Here is a 24,701-nt window from a genome sequence, read left to right on the forward strand (position 1 = left end):
TTACATGTTGAAGGATTTTGACCAGCAAATGGTGAATCTACTTGGTGCAACAACCCCCTGTGTGTGTGATGTCAAATCAGAGTTTCCACATCTGCTCCAAACCCTCTGGATTCTTGCAAGGCTCAGCCATGCCATGCTAGATCAGGTAGATATAATTGCACATTAAAACATTCCTTTTGCAATTTCCCTTCTTTCTATTGCACTCCTTCTTCTCCTGTCATAGGGACTTATTCATGAACAGCCCTGTATCCTACCTGTCCAGAAATTAGTGTTGGCTGTCTGCATACACAGTATCAAATGCCTACGAGTTGCCTCTTGACTGCATTTGACAGTCTTGTCTGTCAGTTGTCTCTTGGAATCATCGACCTATGTCTCTGCCTCCTGCTTGTCTTCTGACTGCACTATTTGACTTTGTGGATGAAAGGCCCTGGGTGGCATGGGGAGGGTGCTGTGGGGGGTAGATGGCAATATGGCAGCACCCCCCCATCTGGCGCCTGGGACATTTATCCCCCTTGCCCCCTTCAGGTACATCATTAAGGGTTCCCTGTCCCCAAGTGTTAGAACCTCTGATCCTAATTAGATGATGTACACAGTCAACTCTAAACAGTAAGTAAAGTATTTGTTTTGATATCTTAACCAAGCCTCTGCTCTTCTGGGTGTTTTATTGATAGCAACTAGCCTGGGTGCTGGGATTTCTTTTTACCATAGGAAGGGGGCTTTTCACCAATTACTCTGCTACTGCTCACTCTCCCCCTCCCTCTCCCACAATTAGGAGAAGAGGAACAGCATACCCGGGGGGAGAACAAAATTGTGTGTGGTTGGGATTGGTTTGTACACATTGTCCAAACTGGGCCTGTGGCCTTCGCTGGACTTCTGTTATCCCATGCAATCCAATATTGTGCATATTTACTGAAAAGTAAGTCCTACTGAAATCAATGGAGCATACTCGCAGATAAGTGTGCAAACATAAACTCATTGTTTGATTCCACACTATGCTTTTCAAGAACATGAAAGATACTCTGGAACCAAAAAAGAATGGAAGAAGCCTTGTCCCTGGAGCATCCTAATAATGAAAAGAGAGGGTTTTCTTGGACAAACAGGACAGTTGTTTTTAGGAGGGGGGCGGGGCCTGAGGTGGCTGAGTAGCTGTGGTTTCTGAGCTCCTGGAAAGCTCTTGGAAAGCACGCTATTTCTTCCCAGAATCGCTGGTCTGATGAGATCCGAGGATCAGTGGTCAGGAGGGGCCTTGATTCTACAGATGGTGTATGGTTTTGGAGAAGAAGGGTCCAGCCAGGGGCTGTTTTTTCTCCAAGGGAACCCAGCCATCGATGTTGGTGATGGTGAGGATTCAATGTTGAAATTAAGCTGAAGGCTCCACGCAGGGAAGGAAGTTGAAAGAAACAAGTGAGTGTTCCATTGTGTGTGTGTGGCATTAATTGACTAATTGACTGACTGATTAAGCTTTTGCCCAAGAGAAGGAGAAGGAGGGCTTTCCCCCTCCTGGGAAAAGAGGAAGGAGGGGGAGGCTTTCTCTGCTTATTTGTCTGTTGATGTGAGAAGAAGCTTTGGAGGAGATCTGCTGAGCTTGTTATGGAAATATGAGTGCATATATATATTGTTATGGAAATATGAGTTATAAATCTAAAATTTGTTGGATTACAAATTAACCGTCTCGGAATACAATTATTGTTGTGGAGTGTTCAGTTTCATTTCCTGTGGAGAGCTTGTGGAGTGCCTGTGAAGAGCAGCCGGAGACCTGCATTTTTTTGTTTGTTTTGCAAATGATGGTTGATTGTTTACATTCCTTTGATTATCACTTGGAAAAGAATGCAGTTGACACAGAAACAAATATAAATAACAGAAATAAGATATAAACAACAGAAATAAGAACATCAGGGACATCTAGTGGACTAAAAAAGATACTACAAGGACAAGAACAGGACTTGACAAGTGAAGTAAGAAGAAAGAAGATATAAGAAGGAAGAAAAAGGATGAGAAAGTTAGGAGCTCTTCTGCCCCGGAGTTTGGCTTGGGAAAACTAACACAAGAGGAACCGAAAGGGAAAGAATGGAAGCAGATAATACAAGACAATTTAGAGAAATTAGTGATGATGGGCAGCAACAAACAAATCAATATCTGCGAGTTCAAGCTAGTTTGGATGTGTTAACTACACAACTAAATGATCTTAGTGTGCAACTTAAAGATGTTATATCCGAATCACATGAGCAAAAACAAAGGATTATGGAAAAAGTACTGGAAATGGGAAAGCAACAAGCAAATCGATATTTACAAATACAAATTAGCATGGAAATCTTAATTCAACAGACAAATGAGTCTAATATGCAACAAACAGGAGAGAATCAACAAAAGAGCAAAGAAATGGAAGATAAATCCAAAACACTGGAGATAGGACAAAACAAACAATTGGAAGAGACAATGTTAATGGAGATAGCTTGGAAGATAGCTTGGTGACTCAAAAGTCACCTGACCAGAAAGGAGAAGAAATACTTCGACTAATTGATGCAGATTGGATTGATCAAGTGAAGGAAGAAGAAATACTTCAACCAACTGGCATAGATTGGAATGATCAAGTGAAGGAGATGACACATCAAGATGTTGATTTAGCAAGAAGAGCAAGTACATTAAATCATGACCTGTTGAGCGGAACTCATGTGAAATGTATTAGAAAAAAAAGATGGAAAGTTAAAGTCTAGAGAAGAGAAGAGATTTGGCAGACCTGTGGATATTTAGGCTGGAGACAAGGGAACAGATAAAAAGAAAGACAGTAATGTGTTAATTTTGTATGAAATTAAAGCTTAGAAATTAAAGCTTATTAGATGTCAATGAGAATTTATATAAGCTTTATAGGTGATATGTAATATGTATAAAAATTTTAGTTTGATATTAATAGATGTTAGAATTTTAGAGGATAATTTTAATGAATTAGAATTAATTTTAAGTGATTGTTTTGGATGTTTACATATATGTTTATGTATTTAGTGATGAGGATATATTAATTTTGGATGTTAGAGAAATGATATATGTAATTATTAGGATATTAAAATTTGTTAGAATTTAGTATGTTAGATATTGGATTATGATATTAATTTTTGTGAGGATTTTATATGCTAGATATTGGAAAGACATGAAGATCCCAATGAAAGATGAATTAATAGAGAAAATAAGAATGTGGTGGAAATTGACATGGTGGAAAAAGAGTTTTAGAGAGCTTGGATCAACAGTGAAACCGATATAGATTAAGTAATGAAAACTATTTTATGTTTGGTTGAAATAAAGTTGTAGAAGTATAAGATAGGGCATTTAGATGAATGTATTATATATGTGATATATTATATATGATATGATATGATAGATAAATGATAAATGAGATTAAGAGGCTAACGTAGAAGAGGAACTGAATTAGAAAATATATAATGATTTATTAGTTATAGTGACGTATGATATCTTGCACCCTCTAATATTGTGTTTATGTCTTGTATGTATTGTATTATGTGTTATGTGTGTTTGTTATTTTGTTTTTGGAAAAATTAAAAAAAATAATTAAAAAAGACAGTTGTTTTTACATTCTTCCTGTTACAAATAAAAAGAGGATGCTTAATGGAAAACATATGGAAAGAGGAACTACTCAGTATTTCCATGGAGGAGTGGAAAACAATGAAAGAAATTTCCAACTGAAGATATTTCTCTAAAAATAGGGTTGCTTTGTAAATTATAAACATGTTGTATATGTATTGTATGCACATGTATTTAGAGCGATCAGTGTATGTGGTGCTCTCACAGAGTGTATGAGCAAACTGCTTCCCTTGGGTTCTTGCCCCACAGAGCTTACAGTCTAAGAGCCCAATCCTATTCTCCACCCCCCACCCCCCATCAATGCAACTGTGCCAAAGGCATGCAGGGCAGCAGTGGATTTGGTGGCTTTAGAGGAGAAACTGGAATTATAACAGAGCTGTGCTTGGAGGTTTGCAGAGGCTGGGCAGAAGCCAAAAGTTAGCCAAGAAGCTGCTGAAGAGGTAAAGGGGGGGCAGCAGCCACATTGCAAAAGCTGCCACTACCATCATCCAAACCAAGAATTGACATCACAGTGTCATGTGATGTGGTGTGACATCAAGACCTCACTACCCTAAGCAGTAGTGCTCCTGGCTATGCTGCTGCCCAATAGCCCAAAGATTGAATATGGCATGTAAGAGCTCACTATGCAGCCAACCCAGTGGTGTTTCTGGTTCTGGAACAACCCAGGCTAGGACCACAATGTGCTGCCCCCATGGCACCCCACCCACCACCAGGCACATCCAGAGGTTTTTCAAAGGCCTTTGAGGACCTTTCAAAGGTCTAAAAAGAAAAAGAAGCTGCAGGAGAGGAGGTCACGGCACCACCCCCTGTGGGTGGTGCCTGGGACATTTTCAGCCCTTGACCCCCCCCCCCCAGGTCTGCCACTGAGCCAACCTGTCTACTCTGGGACATATTTTAGTTCCGGCACAACCTAGGCATCACTTCATGGTCATATGATTAGGAACAGAAGTCATTTTGGGAGCTACATTCTAAACCTATGAATATAAAAAACTGGTTTTAACTGAATTGGACCATTAATTCATCCAGAATAGTATTGTCAACAGTGAGTGGTGGAGGTTTTCCAGGATTTCAGGCAGAGAACATTTTTGCTACACCTATTACTTGTAAAGGCACAGAATTAGATTTGATCAAATGTTTGTTTTCTTAGTTCTGCTCTATTTTTTAATGCATTGTAAAGAAGCCACAATTGTGGACTGACCAGTTTTATTTGATACACTTGTTCTTATTTTGCCCTACAGACACTAAGCTCTGGAATGAGCTGGCAAATAGAATATACTTGATTCTGGGAATGAAGCCTCCTATTGACCTCAGTCTTAACCCTGGGACAAGGTGTTTTAATGAGCCATGGGATACAAACAGATCACAGATTAAGTTCCTTTTAATGGAAATGCTATTGGCTAAGAGGAAATTATTGACATTTCAAAGAAACGTTCTACTTGCCACGAGGAATTTGTGCAGGAAATAATGAAATTTGAGATTAAAAATAACATCCGAACAAGGCGGTACTGCAAGGTCAAAGAACAGTTGGGAATTGCTTTTAAAAATTTGTACAGAGATCTTCATGTCTTTGTCTGCATTATCCAGGTTATTCTTTCTCACTGTGACATTTAGGGCCCAATCCTATGGGTCCTGTGCCGGCATTTCTCTGGCACTGCCAACTCCAGCTGACGTCAAAGCCCTCCTGTGCCAACAGAAAGGATGTGGCGCCGGCGCTTGAGACCAGCGCCAAGATGATGAGATGCAGGAGTGGCCAGCAGTAAGTGGAACCACCAGCCAGCAGTGAGACTTTTCAGGGAGAGTGCGAGTGAAGGTGGAGAGGGGCAGAACTGGGTGGAAGGAGGGGAGACTGAGGGGAGAATCAAGCCTGGGAGGCGGGCAAAGATGGTGTCAGACCCTGCCATTGAATGTTATGCCTCCTCCCTGGTCAGGAAGTCTGACATGGGCCTCCTCGGTTCTGCACCAGCAAACAGCAAGGAAACCAACTGGAGCTGTAGCGCCTTTACTTGGGGTAAGGGAACAAATGTACCCCAAGAAGATTCTGGCAGCTGCCCTGGCCCCATAGGATGTAGCAGCAGCCATTTTGATGTTGCTGCTCCTCTGGCACTGGAGCAGCTTAGGATTGGGCTGCCCGACTTTTTGAACCCATAGTAAAATATTGAAATGACACCCGCATTTTACACTTTAAACAATATTTATTACAGAAATTCTAAAACATTTATTTCCCACCATTCCCCTTTAAAATAAAAAGGTCCAAGGTAGCTAACAGTATAGAATACAATAAAAATACATAAATACACAATTAAGTAATAAAACAATGTTAAATGATAAAAACGGCAGACAGGAAAAACAGCAACATAAGAGTGAAAGGAAAAACAGAAAAGTCTTAAGCTCCTGATACAAGGTCAATGGGGGAGGGTCTCTGTCCTCATTTAAGGGTGGAGAGAGAGAGAGAGAGAGAGAGAGAGAGTTTTACAGCTGTGGCACCAGCATAAAGAAAGGCACCCTTCCCCTTATTGCCACCAGCCAATCTTTGGATAATGGTGGCACACATAGGGGAGTTTCCCTCCCATGTAACATCAGGTGACCCAGAAGACTCATGTAGGAAAAGATGGGACTTTGGATACCCTGGCCTGATCTATGAAGGCCTTTGAATACCTAGAAATAAGCCAGCAGCTAGTGCAGTTAAAGGGGCAGTGGCCAGACAACAGTGTCTGCCTAGCAACACATGACCACACAGCCCGCCATATACTACACTAATTCCTGTTTCCAAACCATCTTCATGGGCAGCCCCACAGAGAATGTGTTGCAGTAAGCAAGACTTGATGTCACCAATGCATGGACCACTGTGGCCAGGTATGATTGCTTCATGTAGAGTCACAGGTGGCTCATTAGCCTAAACTGGGAAAGGTCTCTCTGGCCACTGCTGTCACCAGTGCTGAATCCAGAAGGACTGTGAACCAGTTCCTGCTGAGAGAATGCAATTCCATTCAGAATAGGTTCTGATCCAATACCTGCATCTCCAAACCAAGACAATCTCTGTTTTGTCCATTTCAACTTGTTCACTTTCATCTACTCCCTCACCAACCTTAGGCAACAATCTACAGTTTTTCAGTATTCAATGGAACAGAGAGGTAGATGTGAGTGTAGTTGGACACCCAACTCCAAACCACAAGATGATCTCTCCCAGAAGTTTCATGTAGATGATAAATAACATGGGGAACAGAATGGAACCCTGTGACAAAAGGCCAGAGTAAATAACAGTAGTTCCCTCCATACCACCTTCTGGGATCTATCAGCCGGAGCAAGGCTTTCCAACCCATTCTGGCCAAATATAGTTACTATCTTTTGTTTCACATGCATACTTCTCTTCCATAAGTGACAAGCCATCCTCTCTCTTGCATAAGTGACAAGCTTTACAGAAGTTAGTATCATTCTGGAAGGTCTTTTTTCCTCCACTTTATGTTATGAGGGTATCAATTTTTTCCATAATTGAGTTTATTCAGAAATCATCCATATACGTTTATTGCACGATACTTTATAGTGATAAATACATTCTCAGGGCTTTCTGTCTTTACACATGTTGATATTGTTTTTTATCACCATGTTGTCTTTTGTGCTCACAGAAGATCTATGAGTGATTTTCCTGAATTATACAAATGTTGCCTTTGTGGCTTACGTGGGCTGAGTCATTTGTAACTGCTGTTAAGTTGAAAGAGGGACATTTTTGAATAAAAAAACACATTTTGATCAATATGCAGGGTTTACTTTCAAATTATAGATGTGACAAAAAAAAAAAACTCTGAAGTGCCACTTGTGAAAATAGTCTTGTAAAAAGCATACAGAAGGAAGTCCACCAGCAAAGATTAATATTGTACCGCAGAATATAATACACATGAAATTTTTCCTTCCTCTTTGATTCAAAGATTATTCCATTACATTAGAAGAATGAAATAATGTTTACTCTCTATCCGGATCATTTATTTTCTCTTATCTTCCTTTTGCCAAGTTTGGAAATATATATAGTTCCCAAATCCATATAGAACACATTATATTTCTTACATAAATGCCTTTTTTTGAGTTGCTATGTCAATGTCTAGGGGAATGCCTGCAATTCTATCCCTGTCTAAAGATTTCTTCAATTGTATCTGTCACAGCATGGAAGCATACAAACAAGAGAAGTTGCTTGCTTTACAGCTGCTTTCTAGGTTTGGAAGTAGTTGCCATGTCTGGTGTCTTTCCACAGGTCTAGCAATTGCCATTGAAGTTGGACAATACATTTGCAGTATAGCTGATTTGTGGATATGGTTGCCATTCACTGTCAGGAAATGGGAGCTGGCAGACAAGAACATTTTGTTTACATAATCTTTTTAACGTGTAAGATTTCAGTAACTATGATCTATGGTCACATAAGGGAAAAAAATGCAGAGTCTGTATCCAGGACCCCCCATCCATTCCTGAGAAACATCCAAAATAACATTGACATAATGAAAACCAGACAGTTCCACATGAATTATCCTCTTTGTAGATGTGACTTGCCATTCTGTTCTCAGATCATGACCTTCTCTGTCTGTTGCCATGTTTTGCTCCCTCTTCATAAGCCCAGGGATTTTGGGGGCTGGTACCTAGGAACGGCCAAACATTCTACAGATATCAATAAGGGCATTAAATATGAATCAGACTATTACTGTGGGATCTCTAATAAAAAGACCATCACTTTCTTCCTGTGTGTGAGAAAAGAACAACCAGATTGCAGCAAAAATAATGAGTAAGAGTGAATAGGACGTACTTCAGAGATTGCTTTAAAAAGACTTCATCCAGACCCCACTGAAGATAACATTCTCACATTGATTGGAATTTAGATTAGCTAGAAATAATCTAGCTGTGGAGAAACTTAATAAATATGCAGCAGTTATAGGACATCTTGAACATTGCCAGTTTTCAGGATTCTCACTATAAGCATTTATACAATACCTTTAAGGAAGCAGCATGCTCTATTAGGGGTGTGCACGAATAAATTTTTGCATTCATTTTCATTGTTAAAAGTTTGCTTCACTTACAGCACAATCCTACTCATGTCTACTCAGAAGGAAGTTCCATTGTGTTCAGTGTTGCCTGCTCCCAAGAAAGTGTAGATAGGATTGCAGCTGTAGTTATTTGTTCATTTACAGTCTGATTAGTTCTATAATGAGCCCTGCCCCCTTCATTTTCATCACTCATTTGAAAACAGAGGCTGTGCAGGGTGGCCCCAAGACTTCCCAGTACCTCAGGCAGCATGTGAAATGCTGAGCCCCTGATCTGGTGATGTGCAGTAATGGACCTGCCTTTGACGCACCCCGGGGCAAAGATCTGTGATGCCATCTCCTTGCACCATGCCGCCCCCCAAGCTTACCAGCAAAATGGAGCCTCACGTGGCTCCAGGACCAAGTGGTGAAAGGTTCTGAGGCTTCCCCGCGACTTTAAACCATACTCTTGAAAAACAGGAAATATAGTTTCAGATTGTGTCAGGAGCCTCAATAAGGCTTCCTGCCCGGTCCTGGAGGCATGTGGGCTCAGCACCTGGGCATCTGCCCCATTTGTCCAGCGCTGGGTCCACTGCTGGTGATGTGTCAACCTCTGCTTCTCTAGCACACACACATCTGTTCCCCCCTCTTCCTTTTCCAGTCCAGAGCATGGAAGGAGGATCAGTGGAGGCAAGCAGGTGTCCAGAAGTGGGCACCCCTCCTTACGAATCTGTTGCCAGATGTGACTGCTTCAGTTAACCTCATGAATAGGCTGGTCCTGAAGGTGGGCTTTCCCTTGCAGCACGGCAGAGCAGCAGGCTTTCCTGACCACTTTTTAAAACCACACTATGCACTGGCTATTACACTGATCAGGGCTTAGAAGAAAAATGGCCACTGCCAGTGGCAGCTGCCACGTTTAGGTGAAAGCCACAATTTTCCCCACAATACCTAAAGATTGATACAACGTCTGGGGCATTGTGGGGAAATATGAATGTCATTAGAAGCTTGTCCATAAAGGACCCTCCTGCTGTTTTGCAACTGTAAACAGTTTAAGAAAAGGAAAGGAAAAATAAATCTTACCCACCACCATGCTGCAAAGTACCTTCCTATAATGCAAGTCAATGGGGATCCAGAGTCATGAAAACAGGGGGAGGTATTTTGCTGGTCCTAACTGTCTTCTTCTTCTTTTTCTTCTTCTTCTTCTTCTTCTTCTTATTATTATTATTATTATTATTAATAATAATAATAATAATAATAATAATAATAACAACAACAAACAACAACAACAACAACAATATATACTGCTTTTCAACTAAAAGTTCACAAAGCAGTTTACAGAGAAAAATCCAATAACTAATGGCTCCCTGTCCCGAAAGGGCTCACAATCTAAAAAGATGCAACACCAGCAGACAGCCACTAGAAAAGACACTGCTGGGGGTGAGGAGGGCCAGTTATTCTCCCCCTGCTAAAAAGAGGAGCACCCACTTGAAAAAGTGCCTCTTACCCAATTAGCAGGAGTAATTACCCAATTAGCAGGCCTTAGAGGCCTTAGTACCCATGAAAGGTGCTTTTTTTAACATTCCTCTCAGGGGATCACAACCCAATGAAAGAAAAATTCCTAAACAATTCCATGATGGGAAAAAATGATTTATTTATTTTTAATAAGCAAACTCCCTCTGCCTGCATCTGATCCTGGCACATGTGAGTGATTTTTGCATAAGTACATAAGTCCTGCTTGCATCTCAGACTGTCAGATGCCAGGATGAGGATTTTCCAGGAAATGTAGCATCAGAAATTTTCCCATGAAATTGTTATATCCTGCTATAAAGCCAGTTTCTAAGCTCATTAAATTGGTTGTAGGAGTTTATTTCTATAATTGGTCAGTTTCTAATTTCACACGTCTTTTTAAACTGGATAAATCACAATAAAGAGATTTTCTGTATAAGTTTCTGAATAATACAGTGGTTTTGTGAAAGGCACCCATGTGAGATGATCGTAGGTTACCATCGCCTGAAACATTTTGAAAACTAGTGTACTCAACACATCATAGTGCTTTATTAGGACTATTACTAACTGATCGTGTAGAAGTGAAGGGGAAATTGTGGGGTGGTCACTTTTCTATCTCAAAAAAATGGTAATAAAAAAACCACCTACATGGTACTTGCTGAATTCTGTGGGGGTGTTTTGGCATCCAGAGATCTCCTCAACATAAGGAAACATTTGTTCTCTTGCACCAGACCTGCTCAGACCTGCATCTGCTTTATAGCTGGCACAGCTCCATGTGATTCTGGGTTGGGGACTGAGGTCAGGAAAGAGGTTGGGAAGGGGGTTATTATTATTAATATTAATATTATCTATTAAGAATACTTATATACTGCTTATCCATCAGAGAGTGTTGGGAGTAGGTAAGTGTATCACATAAAATATAGCTGTAGGAAAAGCGTTGCCTAGTAAAGTAAGATGTTATTTTTCAGTCAGCTGTTATTTTTCCAGTACAGTCAGTGAACTGTTGCTGGAGATTACGGCATTCGTTGAATGATATTTTTGCTTCAAACAAATCTGATTACAGTTCCAATAAAAACAAGAATCTGATCACTCAGGCACAGGACTCATAAGAAAGAAGGACACAAAAGGTAAGAAGCACGGAATAAATTATTCACCATGAATTAGCTGCTTGTGTGCTGTCAGCAGAGTTATTATCGTGGGAGATGCAATGCTCCCTTCAAGAGAATTGTTTTCTTATCTAATTCTTCCCCGTGGATGGAATCGACAATGATTGGCAATAATTGAGATGCTCCAAGCCTGCCAAGCCATTTCTTCACTTCATCCGCCGCCTGTTATCTCTTGAACGTTGTTCTGGAAGAATCAGTACATAAATAAGCAGAGTGCGTCCCCTTCACCGATCCAGACATTAATATTTCTGCTCACAATGTGGCTAACAAGATTTTTATTGACAGGAAAATAAATTCCTTGGCATGAAATATGTTTTGCTGAGCTCTGTTTATGCGCAAAATAAATCAAAATCAAGAGATAACAAACAGCTTCCTGTTCCAAAGACATTATGGTTTCTCTTCAGCAACCGAAGTCCAAGCGAAGGACCTGTCCAACTTGTGTGACAAAAGGAGAAGCTTGGGTTGGGGCAAGGTGTGTGAGAAAGAATGGAGCTGCACGTGGGGCTGCTAAGAAGGTTTATGTTCACAAACAGCCAGTGTTGGGAACTCGAGTCAAGTGACTTGGACTTGAGTCGCAAAAATGAGTGTTTTCGGTGACTCAGCAAACTTGTGAGTCGCACGTGTGGAAGACTCTGAAAAAGACTCAAGTCAGGGCCCCCCTGACTCAGCACTTGTCCTCACACGTGCTGACTTGAGTCTGCCTGTGTCTGGGGGTGCTTGCTTACTGTTTTTAAAGCATGGAAAATCTTGTGGAGCAAGCTTTCTGATGGCGAGCAGCAGGGAGTACCAGCAGGGTAGCAGGAAAGGGTTAATGAATCAGGTGGGAGGGGGGAGGCAGGAGTAAATTCTTCTTCCTCATCTCTGATAGGGGATGACCATTGGATAAAGGATGAGCATTCAGATATTTTTATTGGCTGAGGGAGAGTAGGAGGAGGAGCCAAGGGGTTTACCCTGCACCTCCTAAATGAGCATGCCAGACAAAGGCTTGGGTTAAAGAGTCACTTTATTCATACAATCAGAAGATCTGCAGCAGGGCATAAACAATCTAAAACACCCCCCATGAGCGGGCTACAAATTGGGGGAAACAGTGCTAGCCGTCTACCTCCTTGGGGCTGCACAGGCATCACATCCTGGTCAAAGGCCCTTCGGTCATCACCCCAGACAGCTTATCAACACCAACCCCTAGGGGTCAAGGCAGCTGGACGAGCAGATACCCCAAATTCTGGCAGACAGACTCCAGAAGACATGCAGCCTTCAGGACATCAGCCCACCCGGCCCCCACTTGTGCAGCAGCCAATGAGGTGCTCCCATTTTCCCAACTTAGCCTGGCTTGCTTGGAGTGCCAGGCAAAAGGCGGAAAAGCTCTTATGGAGCTTCAGCCTCATTCTTGCCAGAAGGCCAGGGAGATGGGAGAAAACTCTTTTGCCCAATTCTTCTTTCCAACGTCATGGCGGCTTCTTGACTCCATTGTTACTTGGGGGAGGGAGCCATTGAAGGACCAGCTGCAGTGGGACTACTTCTGAGTAGGGGTGCCAAGAATTGGGTCATCCTGGTAAGCCTCCCAGCTGCTGCTTGTGATCCTCCTCTTCCCTCTTGTGATCCTCTTCCTCTTCTCTCTTGCTTCTGTCCCTGCTCTCTCATCATCCCTCCCACCCCACTTGCCCTCTTTACGGATGAGTGGGGACAGCAGGGGAGTGTTCAAAGAGAGCTCTGACACTCACACTCCCTGGCAGCAGCCTCATTTTTTCTGTAACTGGCTTTTTAAAGGGGGGGGTCACTTAAGTCCATTAGAGCAGTGATTCTCAAACTTCCCAGAGATTTACTCCAGAGGTAAGTTTTGTGGGGGCAGGGACAAAAAAGCAAATCCCCAGGATTGCACCCCTGCAGGGGAAGGGGGACTATTTTTAAACTAAACATACATGCTCTTAGGGTCTGGGGGTGTGGGGAGTCCTGTGGAGCACTTGCAGATCTCCCTGCGGCTTCTAAAAAGTGAACATTGCACGACAAAACCAGAAATTCCACTTCCAGTTTAATCGTACTTGCAACTTTCTTTATTTAGAAGCTGCAGGGACACCTGCAAGTGGTCTGTGGGGCTTCCCACACTTCCCAGACCCTGACAGCACATATGTTTAGTTTAAAAATAGCCCTCCCTTCCCCCACAGGGGTGCGATCCTGGGGGTTGCTTCACTGCTTTCCCCCTGCCCCTTAAAGGAAACAGAGCATCGTTAGATGAGCTGGTGGGTCGCGACCCACCAGTTTGAGTACCAATGCATTAGAGTGACTCGGAGACTTGGAAAGTGCCCCCACTAGGATTCTTTTTCGAGTCAAGTCATGGGGCAGTGACTCTGTGATTTGACACAAGTCAAGCCCCACTGAGTTTTCCCAACACTGCAAACAGCGCTTAGATAGAACTGCCTAAAATAGCCAGCTCAAGCTGTCTTCTTGTGAATCGCTTCATTTCAGCACCCACTCCCCTTAATAGTGTACCCAATTACTGTGTGATAATATCGAGAAGAAATGGAACGATGAACTATAACTCTTTCCACAACAGAGACCTGCTGTTCTTTGCATATAGAGGAAGGACTGTTTTGTGCACACCACTAAATGGGTTTCTCTTCTGATTCATTTACTCTCTGTAGAGGACAGGCCAGCCAAAACATATTTGACTCAATGGATCTGGCATTTATTTATTAAAGAAAGATACAGTACGGGCCCAATCCTAACCCCCTTTCCAGCATCGACATAAGGGCAATGCAGCTCTGAGGTATGGGAACAAACTTTTCCTTACCTTGAAGAAGCCTCCATGAGTGCCACCCAACTGCAGGATGCACCACTTGTCCCATTGGCACAGCTATGCTAGTGCTGAAAAGTTGGTTAGGATTTGGGCCTAAATCATTTATTTGTTGTTCTGATAAAACATAGTGCTGAAGAAACTGATAGGACAATCCTATGCACACTAACTTGGGAGTAAGCGCCACTGAATACAATGAGACTTGCTTCTGAGTAGACATGTTTAGGATTGCACTGTGAGCTGTGATTTGGACCTTTCTGGTTCGATTGTCACCTCTCCCACCAATTCTCACTAGGAGGCTTAAGGTCTGCCATTCTATACCAATCAGTTTTCCAGCTACAACATAAAGATAACAATACTTTATGAACAGGGTGGAGACAGACAATACAAATGAAGTGCAGTGTATGTTCAAAAACCACCGTACAAGTGCAGAGGACTCTTGTGCTCTGGCTGAACCTTTTGCCAAAGGAATAGCAGGAAGTTCCATTCAAAATGAGGTGATCTGGTACAGGGTTTTCAGTAATAATGGCAGATGAGCTTAGCAATGCAAATTGGATTACAATCCTGAATGGCTGCTTTGCAGCTGAGATAATATCAGAATGGTGCTTGGTTTTAGTAGACGAATTAGCAGTATAGAGCTGGGGAGACCTGGGTTCAAAGCCCCACCCATCCCCAAAACTTACCATGTGATCTCAGGCCTGTCACCTAAATTAATATTTTAAGGCCCAAATCCTAACCAACTTCTGAGCGTTAGCATAGCTATGCCAGTGGGGCATATGCTGCATCCTGCAGTTAGGTGGCAATCATGGAGACCTCCTCAAGGTAAGGGAAGGATTGTTCCCTTACCTTGTAGCTACATTGCCCTTACCTCAGTGCTAGAAAGTTGGTTCGGATTGCGCCCTTAGACACTTTCCTTTGGAACATCCAGATTTAGAAATGGAATTCTGACCTTAGTAAAGATTTCCTTACAAAATGGATGTGGTTCAATGTTTATAGTAAATAGCAAACAGTTTTCACAATGTCTGAATCAACTGATCATCTGACGCTGCCTAAATATATAGCCTCCCAATTAATGTTTACGTAAAAAAGATGTGAAAATACAGTTGGCCTGCATCTTACGTGAGGATTACATTCCACAGTCAGTGTGTAAACCTATAATTGCATATACTCAAAATTACCTTGAAAATCCATTACATCCGAAACAACTTCTTTAAAAAATGCAAAAGGCACATAAGAACTAAGACCAAGTGAGGAAACAGCAGCTTCATTTTCTTATTGCACACTCACTCTGGGCTATGTATTTAGTAATTGGAATGGTGGGTGGAATCACCTGCATGGTTGTTTTTCTCTGTTTTTTTCAGCTCAGTCCTATCTAAATCTCTGCACAGTGATGCAGTGGTGCTGGTATAGGTTTCGCTGTATCCTGTGGGGGACTTGGGGCTGCTGGAGTTCCCAAATTAAAAACCAGCAGCAACTATAGGGCAACTTGGATGTGCCCCAGTTCAATTGCTGGCACAATGTGGACTTGTCCACATTTTTCCATGTGAGTGGATCAGGTGTAGGAAAGGGCTTGGGATTTGGTGTGCATCTCTGCCACAGATCCTACCCCATTCTCGGGATGGATCTGCTCTCCTCCCTGCCCTTGTTGCTGACCTGTAATGCACACCCCTCTCCTATTCCACCCACCCCCTGCCCCTTTCAACCCCCTTCATGCTTCCCTCCAACCCTTTGCACAGGTTTGCCTGCTCCAGCGAGTGTCCATGGGTACACCTGTGTGCCGGAGGCCACTGCAGCTCCCCACTGGTGGGCCTGCTGTGCTTGCCAGAAGAGACTGCTTTACAACAGTCTCTGCTGGTGCAATGTCATTTACGCTGATGGGGAGGGATTAGTATTAGAGCATTTTTGTTGTTGTCATGGAGTACATGTATTTGAATGTCTGCAAGTAACATATGCATAAGCTGTAAACCAACTATACTCAATATAAAACAAAGATCACAGCTTAAACATTGTATTAAGTTGAACTGTACACATTTGCTGAAAAACTATTTTTTGCCATTTATTCACATATCCTTTTCAGGTTAACTAGGAAAAACCTACTACTTTTATACAGTATGTCTCCCATCTATAGACATTTTTACTTTCTCAATAGGGTTTCATTTGAAAAATGTTGGGGCCCCTCCCAGATGCCCTGACCCCTGACTTACCCTGGAGCAGGCACCCCATGCCCAAGGTGGGGAGGCTTCCCTGCCCTTGAGGGGGGCAAAGAAGGTTGGCTCACCCCAACCAGACAGAGAGGGCTGGCAGGGCAAACAAGGAATACAGAAGGAACAAGCCAGGAACAGGAAAGGCCTTTTCTGCCCCACCTGGAGGAAGGGGAGGGGCCAAAAGGGGGCGGGCTTGCTCCATAAAACAGGGAGGCCAGGGTTGAGAGGCAAGCAGTGTGAAGCAGGGAGTTGTGAGGTGAACAGTGCCTGCTCCCAAGCAAGGTGTGGCAGCTCTGCTAAGGAGGAGGAGAAGGGTGCTGGAACCCCTTCCCCCTCCAGCCAATCTGAGGCCTCCCTGGGGGTGGAACAAGCCTGCTCCAGGCCCCTCCAGGGGTGGGCCTCTACAAAAAATTTTAAATGAGTCTAAAGTTTTCCTGTTTTAGAGCTTTAAAAAAACAAAACTACAACTTCCAAAGCAAAAATAATAATGAAACTGTAGATTGCATGTAATCAACTATTTCAACTATCAATCAACTATCTCCTAAGAAAGTAGGAGGCCATTTTTTTCATGATTAACCATAACTTCTTTTGGGATATAATACCTCTAGCATTGCATCTTGACATTTAAACTGAGGCTCAGCATGGGCTTGTAGAGAGACAAAGGCCGTATTTTTTTCTTGTTATACAATCCAATGAAAACATTCATGTATGTAAATTCCTCCCTGAAGGACAGATTTGTGAATCCTGAAGGCTTGTGCCCTTTAGATAACAGATGATATTGAATTTAAAAAAACAAACTGCCTTACTTACTTTATCTTTTTCATTCTCTGGGACCAGTACAGTCACATACCAAACAACTAGGAAGCCTTATGAGGCTCCCCAGTCTCCTTGTGAGTCAGCTGGGCCAGCACAAGAATGGGCCCCAGCCCAGCCCCCAGAGGCCAGATCCAGCTTCTGTGCTGACACAGGCAGGTAAGTACGCCCCAGACTCCCTAGGAGTCTAAGGAGAAAGGGGGGGGGGGGAGAATGGGACAAAAATGTTCTGGGAAGGGGGGAGTGCAGGCCAGCCTGGGAGAGGGGAGTCCAGGATTTGGAACTTAGGCCAGATCCTAAGCCCTGTCCCTGGCCCTGTCAGCTTTACATGGGCTTCTGGAATTTTCACCAGCGATTTAGCTGATGCTAATCCGAGTAGCCCCATAGGCTGGCTAGGGTGTTATTCAGGGTAAGGGAACATAAATCCCCTTGCTCCGAGATGCACCCCAGCCTGCAACTAACCTGCGCTAGATAAAGTGCAAGCCATTTAGCCTGCCTATTCAGTAAGAACATAACAGCTCCACTAGATCAGGCCATAGGCCCATCTAGTCCAGCTTCCTGTATCTCACATCGGCCCACCAAATGCCCCAGGGAGCACACCAGATAACAAGAGACCTCATTCTGGTGCCCTCCCTTGCACCTGGCATTCTGACATAGCCCATTTCTAAAATCAGGAGGTTGTACATGCACATCATGGCTTGTAACCCGTAATGGATTTTTCCTCCAGAAACTTGTCCAATCCCCTTTGAAAGGCGTTCAGGCCAGTCGCCATCACCACATCCTGTGGCAAAGAGTTCCACAGACCAACCACACACCAAGTAAAGAAATATTTTCTTTTGTCTGTTCTAACTCTCCCAACACTCAATTTTAGTGGATATCCCCTGGTTCTGGTGTTATGTGAGAGTGTAAAGAACATCTCCCTATCCACTCTGTCCATCCCCTGCATAATTTTGTATGTCTCAATCATGTCCCCCCTCAGGCACCTCTTTTCTAGGCTGAAGAGGCCCAAACACCGTAGCCTTTCCTCATAAGGAAGGTGCCCCAGCCCCGTAATCATCTTAGTCAGTATAAGTTAGGATTGCACTGCCCAATAAAGAAAATGTCACAAGCATTCCTAGGACAGGGAATAAAAAAGCAACTGCACTGCAGTGTAGAGAATACGATAAAAGCATCACTGTATTGTGTATATAATGCCCGTGTACAAACATAATGCCCGTGTACTGAATGTGGCCCTTGGAAGCTCTTTGTCTGGCCCTTGGGCTCTTCCAACACCACCATCAGCTGATCTCAGCTGCTGAGCTGTGTGGAGGTGTCACTGCTGAAAGGGCTGCTTGCATGACAGTTGGGCTTTCTTGTATCTTGAAAATATGATCCAGATTTGCATATTTTCTCTTCTCTAATTTGCAACTAATGAGTTCCTAAGTGTGAAAAAATGATTTATTTCTGGTTATGACCTGCTCAACCACATCACTTCCTGCTTAATGGAATCACTTCCGGCCCTTAGCAGACATCATGAATGTTATTTGGCAGGTGAGTTGGTGGGTGGGCAAGATAGGGTAGGGGGAGCAGAATGGGGCAGGGGAGGATGAAATGATGTGGTGACAGGGGTGCGGGAGGGTGGAAGAAGGAGGCAATGGAGGTGGGGATGGGCAGATCGGGTCTGGGAAGGGGAGGATTTGGCAGCAGCCAAAACCTAGTCTCCTTCCTGGACCCAATTCCACAGTCCGTTCTCACAGACCTGCAGGTCTGAGTAGATCCCTCTGCATTGCAGAGGCTTGCCCCTCAGAGGAGACCTCTGCAACTGCCCCCTTCCACAGGATGCAACAGTGGCCATTTTGTTGCTGCTGCATCAGTGGGGATGGGGAACCATAGGATTGGGCTGTCAATTAAATAAATGGTGTTAAACATTAGTAATAAGTGATAAATGCTCTTATTTCCTTACAACTGGCAAACTGTTCCTTATTTGTCATTTGAACAACTTTTCCCATTTATAATGGCTACTCAGTCCTTTTGTATAGAAACACTTAATTCTCTTTCACATGCTGTATATAAAATAGTCCGTATGACTGATCATTTTGAATCCTAAATTCCATTTAGTTCAATGGGGCCTGCTTCCAAATAAATATGCATAGAACTGCAGTCTTTGTACATGATCAGATCAAATCCACCATGGCTCCATGGAGCCAATTTCATCTGGATAAATTATCTTGCATCTCTGTAAGAGCCACACAGTAGCTCAACATATGTTCCATGCTCTTTAATATAACAACTGTGGAGCCTACAAAGCCATATCTTGACAACTGTAATTTTCAATATAATTTCAAACCCAGCTGGAATCCGAACATTCAGAGAAAACTTGAAAAATGTATTTCCTAGAATCATAGAGCTGGAAGGACCCCACAAGGTCATCTGGGCAAAGGGGCACCTTTTAAAGTGGTGTCATCTTATATTTAGCAGGGGGAGAGGAATTGTCCCTCTTCACCTCAGCATGGTGTCTTTTGCAGTGGCTGTTGCTGGTGTCTATTATGTTTGTTTGTTTGTTTTTAGATTGCAAGCCCTCTGGGGACATGTACAAGCCATGTACCAGGAACCTTCTCTTCAACAACCCTGTGAGGTAGGTAGGCTGAGATATAGTGACTGACCTAAGGTAAGCTAATAAGCTTCATGACTGGGTGGAGATTTGAACCTGAGTCTGACTGATCAAAGATGGGCAGTGGGCAGCCCAATCCTAACCTGTGCTGGAACAGCAGGCTGACTGGCCTGCACTATATGCAACACAGGTCAGAAGGTAGCCTGAGAGCAACTCAGAGTAAGGGGATATTTATCTCCTTACCAGGGATACACACCAGCCACCCTTATGGGGCTCATTGAATCTGTGCCGGAAAACTAGCTGGAACAAACCCAAACAACCCAGTGTTATACCAGGTTGGCTTGGGGAGGAGTTAAGATCTGGCCTAAGGTGCCATGGTTGGTTCCACCCCTTCTCCCAGGCCTGGTTCACCCACTGGCCCATCTTCCACTTGCCTTCTGCTGTTGAAGAAACACCATTCCCTGCCTCTCTCCCTCCCTCCCGCCATCCTCTCCCAACCCCTTCACCAGCCTCCCTTGGCAAGCACAAACTCACCAATATGAATCTGGCATGACAGGCTGGCACGCATCCTCGTGCCAGCCTTGCCAATTCAGGAGTCATTGTGAATGTGCTTTATGGGTGTCTGTGACACTCATAGGCTGGCGTAGGGGACTTGCGCTGGCCAAAGAGGAACCAAGAATAGTGCTCTAGCACTCTAACCACACTGGCTGTATAACAATACTTTGATGTATATACAAACATGCTTAGAACTGCAGATGTTTCATAAGAAACTTCTCTTTTCTATTACTACTGTAATTTATTATATCACACTGCAGGCCTGAAATTGCTTGCTGATGTCATGAACCTCAGTGAGTCAGGGGACCGACTCCCTGGTAACCCTGTCTAGAACTGTAGCCTAAAGCAAATACAAATTAGGATATGCCCATAATGCTGCAGCCTGGGAGTTTCTTCAAAGTCAACCACAACATTTCTCCTCTTGACTGAGGACCCATCTTATCCAACTTTCCAGCATGGTGCAGCTGCAATGCAGCCTGGAGGTAAGGGAAGAAATGTTTCCTTACCTTGAGGAGGCCTCTGTGACCGCCACCCCACCAAAGGATGCAGCACATGCCCCTTTGGCACCGCTGCACCGGCCCTGGAAAATTGGATAGGATTGGGCCCTAACTTGAAACTTGAGAAAATGTTCCCAGAGGAACAGTGAGGAAAGAACAGCCAGCATGAGGTGTGCAACTCAAGTTGTGAGTCATTAGGTTTAATTGCCCAAACCTAATAGCTGTATATCCACTACTGTCCATTTCTTCTCACTAATGACTGTAATAAAACAGAATATTTTGATCATCTCATAATATTTATCTTAGAACACTTCTGAATGGATAAATGCCTAATGGAGCAAAAGAGAACAAGATACAGGGCAGGTGCACACATACTCTTTCCATTCAGATAAAAAGAAATGGGGGACAAATTCCCAGGATAGTCTTAACAAAAATGAACTGTAAGTCAAGCGATAGCAACAGCAACTACAGGTATGTCTCTTTTGTACTCCACACTGCGCCACACATTTTCCTTGTTTTAATATATTTGGGCTTCCTATGATGTATATTTGGGCTTCCATCTCCACGATTCTGAAGCCTTCAATTCGATAAAACTACCCAGTACACATGTGGGATCCATGACCATCATTCCTTATTTACTACACCACTGGAAATGCTTCCTTTTTCGGTAGCCAAGTAAATCAAATTCTGTCAGCACGATTATGAACACTCTTCTTTGCTTATTGCTCTGTCAGGAATGCAATTGCTCCTGGTCAACAAAAATGCAGGTGATGAATGGATGGCCAAAATAAAACCAAATCCCAAAAGAAGTTCTGTTCATTAGCCTTTTATAAAACCAGAGCACCTCCAGAACACAAAGGTGATGGGTCCTCACAAGGAGAGACACTTGACATGGACAGCCATAATCTCCGCTGAAGCCAAAATTTCTGCTAGGGAATTTATTGATTACATATTGAAATATACCTGGGAAATGTTTTGGGACAAGCCGAGCCTGTACGAGTGGGGCAGGCTCACTTGAACCAAAATGGAACCAGATTACTGGTGCTTAACATCAAAAAGAGCAGCTTCTAAATTGATCCCTGGGAGAAAGCAGACAGGAGTTGAGCAGCATCTGGGTCAGACCAAAGCATCCCTAAGGGATGAAGGTGCACATGTTGTAGATCATTCAGAAGGGGGAAGGATGGCATTAGGAAATGAGTGTGTGGTGGGGAAGAACCGCAGATTAAATACAGTAGCAGATTAAATAGAGTAAGAGGCTGTAGGGGAAAAGGCACATGCTGGCAACCTTTGAAAGAAGACACACTGCACAGATGTTTTCTATGTGAATGCCAGAAACCTCAAAGCAAGATGGGGGAGCTGGAGTGCTGGATTGCAAATGAGACTGGAGACATACAGGCAATCCTAACTAAATTCCCACACGGCAATGCACCAGCACCCATGCAGGCTTCATCCCATGGGGGAATTTTGGTTGCTGGAGGTCACCTCAGGTTAAGCGGCCATTGGTCCCCTTGCCCCCTGAGTAAGCCTCAGCAGCCACTATGGATCAACTCAGACCTGAGCCAGCAATATTACCAATTCTGCATTGGTGGATCCCAGGAAGGGGAATAGAATATGATGTATGCTGTCACTGCCAATCCTGCCCTCCCCGGGGGGGGGGGCCTTATCTGCCCACTCCTGTCGCCTAAGGATAATTAGGAAAGAGATTGAGAATAAGTCAATACTATACCTCTGTTTAAATCTATGATGCAATCACATTTGGAGTACTAACTCAACTCAAGGATATTACAGAGCTGGAAAAGGAGAAAAAGTGAGTAACCAAAATAGTCAGAGATCTGGCAGTAAGATTATAGCATATAGCCTACCTTCTGGCAGGTCATAAAAACTTTCCTTTTTTGCCTCAACTTTTCCTCTTGAATATGTTGGTGTCTGGATTTTATCTTTGCTGTTGTACTTTGCATTTTCAATTTGTTTTTGTGCCTACATTAGACATGCTGTTGTAGTTTTAAGTTTTGGCACAGTCTTATTTCATAGTGATTTTTTACTGTTTTGTTAAATTTTCTTCCTGTAAGCTGCCTTGAGTTGCTCTGTATTTTAAGAAGAAAGGTAAGATGTAGATCTTTTCAATACAAAAGATATGGAACTTTTTAGCTTGAAATGAAAGTGATTAAGGGGAAACTTGTAAAATCATGCATGGTATGAAGTGGGTGAACAGAGAAAAGCTTTTCTCACTAAGAACATAAGAATAGCCCCACTGGATCAGGCCATAGGCCCATCTAGTCCAGCTTCCTGTATCTCACAGCGACCCACCAAATGTCCTAGGGAGCACACCAGATAACAAGAGACCTCATTCTGGTGCCCTAACTTGCATCTGGCATTCTGACATAGCCCATTTCTAAAATCAGGAGGTTGTACATGCACATCATGGCTTGTAATGGATTTTTCCTCCAGAAACTTGTCCAATTCCCTTTTAAAGGCATCCAGGCCAGACGCCATCACCACATCCTTTGGCAAGGAGTTCCACAGACCAACCATACTGAGTAAAGAAATATTTTCTTTTGTCTGTTCTAACTCTCCCAACACTCAATTTTAGTGGATGTCCCCTGGTTCTGGTGTTATGTGAGAGTGTAAAGAGCATCTCTCTATCCACTCTGTCCATCCCCTGCATCACAATACCGGAATAAGGGGTCATTCATTGAAAGTTATCGGAGGAAAATATAGGATGGACAAAAGGAGGTACAGTACAGTCATACCTAAGAATCTGTGGGCGTTCAGTTCCTGGAACCCACGGATAATCAAATCCATGCATCAGGTACCCTGTGCTCCGGTTCTGTTCTGAGAGACCAGGTCCAGCTGAACCTGTGGGTTCAGAACCTGCAGTTAGATAAAACCATGGGTCCCAAATCCATTATAATCAGTCTGGACCTGTACTTCTTCACATACTACATAACTAGTGGAATGTGTTACCACAAGTTATGGTGATTCTCGATAACTTGGATGGCTTTAAGAGGGAATTGGACACCACAAAGGACCAGTCTATCAATGACTACTAGTCCTGTTGACTACATCCCAAACTAGGTGGGTCTTTGGCCTGATCCAACAGAGCTTTTCTTATGTTTTTATTTCATGTGGAATGTATAACCATTTCCAATTTCGTTGTGTTCTTTCTTGAACCTTTGGATAAATATACATATGCAATTACTTGTACAAATGCTGTACTTCTGCACTGCAGGTTTGCCTTCCCAGGCCAAATATTGTTGCTTCCATTTATCTCCAGAGGTGCTCGAAAGATAGGAAGGAACATGTTTGTATTCACTAGTGCCCTCTCCTGGAGTAAATATGTCAGATAGAGTTTATCCCCAATCATTTTTAACCAGAAAGCCCAGCCTCTTACGCAGAGTTTCTAATTGTATTCCCCCATGCTTGTCATGTTACAGCAACCACAGTGAGACAACCTGAGGGGGCGATAAACAGCATCTTGTAACAAAGAAATTAATTATGATACCACAGAAACCCAATTATTTTTATGCAAATTAAAGTACACTTGTGTAGATTGTAATAAGGTTTCCAGCTAGAATGATCAATATTCTTTGCACCTTGAGAGTTTGCCCGTAAAAACCTCAGTGAAGTCTGGGAAAAGACAATTCCCTGTTATTTTGCCTGCAACCCTCCCACAGCTAACAAGCAAGAGGGATCAGGTACTGCTTTGAAGTGACTTGGGACTGCAGAGGGCTGCAAAACAATTGCAAGCCCACATACAACAGCTCCCATGTGAGTTTTTTTTTTTATTCCTTAGGTGTTGAAACCTCCCAACATTTTTTAAACTTTCCAAATATATAAATATACATGTCACATCCTTACTGTCTCATAAACAAAAACCCACTGGCCCTAGAAACTAGCAAGCCAACACTCTCTTGTGCTCTTAAGATCTTGCTATGCAGCCAGCTCCCAATGGATAAAATCCCCCAATCCTCTTTTATTATTAATT

The sequence above is a fragment of the Tiliqua scincoides genome, chromosome 3 (genome assembly GCF_035046505.1).
Source record: "Tiliqua scincoides isolate rTilSci1 chromosome 3, rTilSci1.hap2, whole genome shotgun sequence".
Classification (NCBI taxonomy): Eukaryota; Metazoa; Chordata; class Lepidosauria; order Squamata; family Scincidae; genus Tiliqua; species Tiliqua scincoides.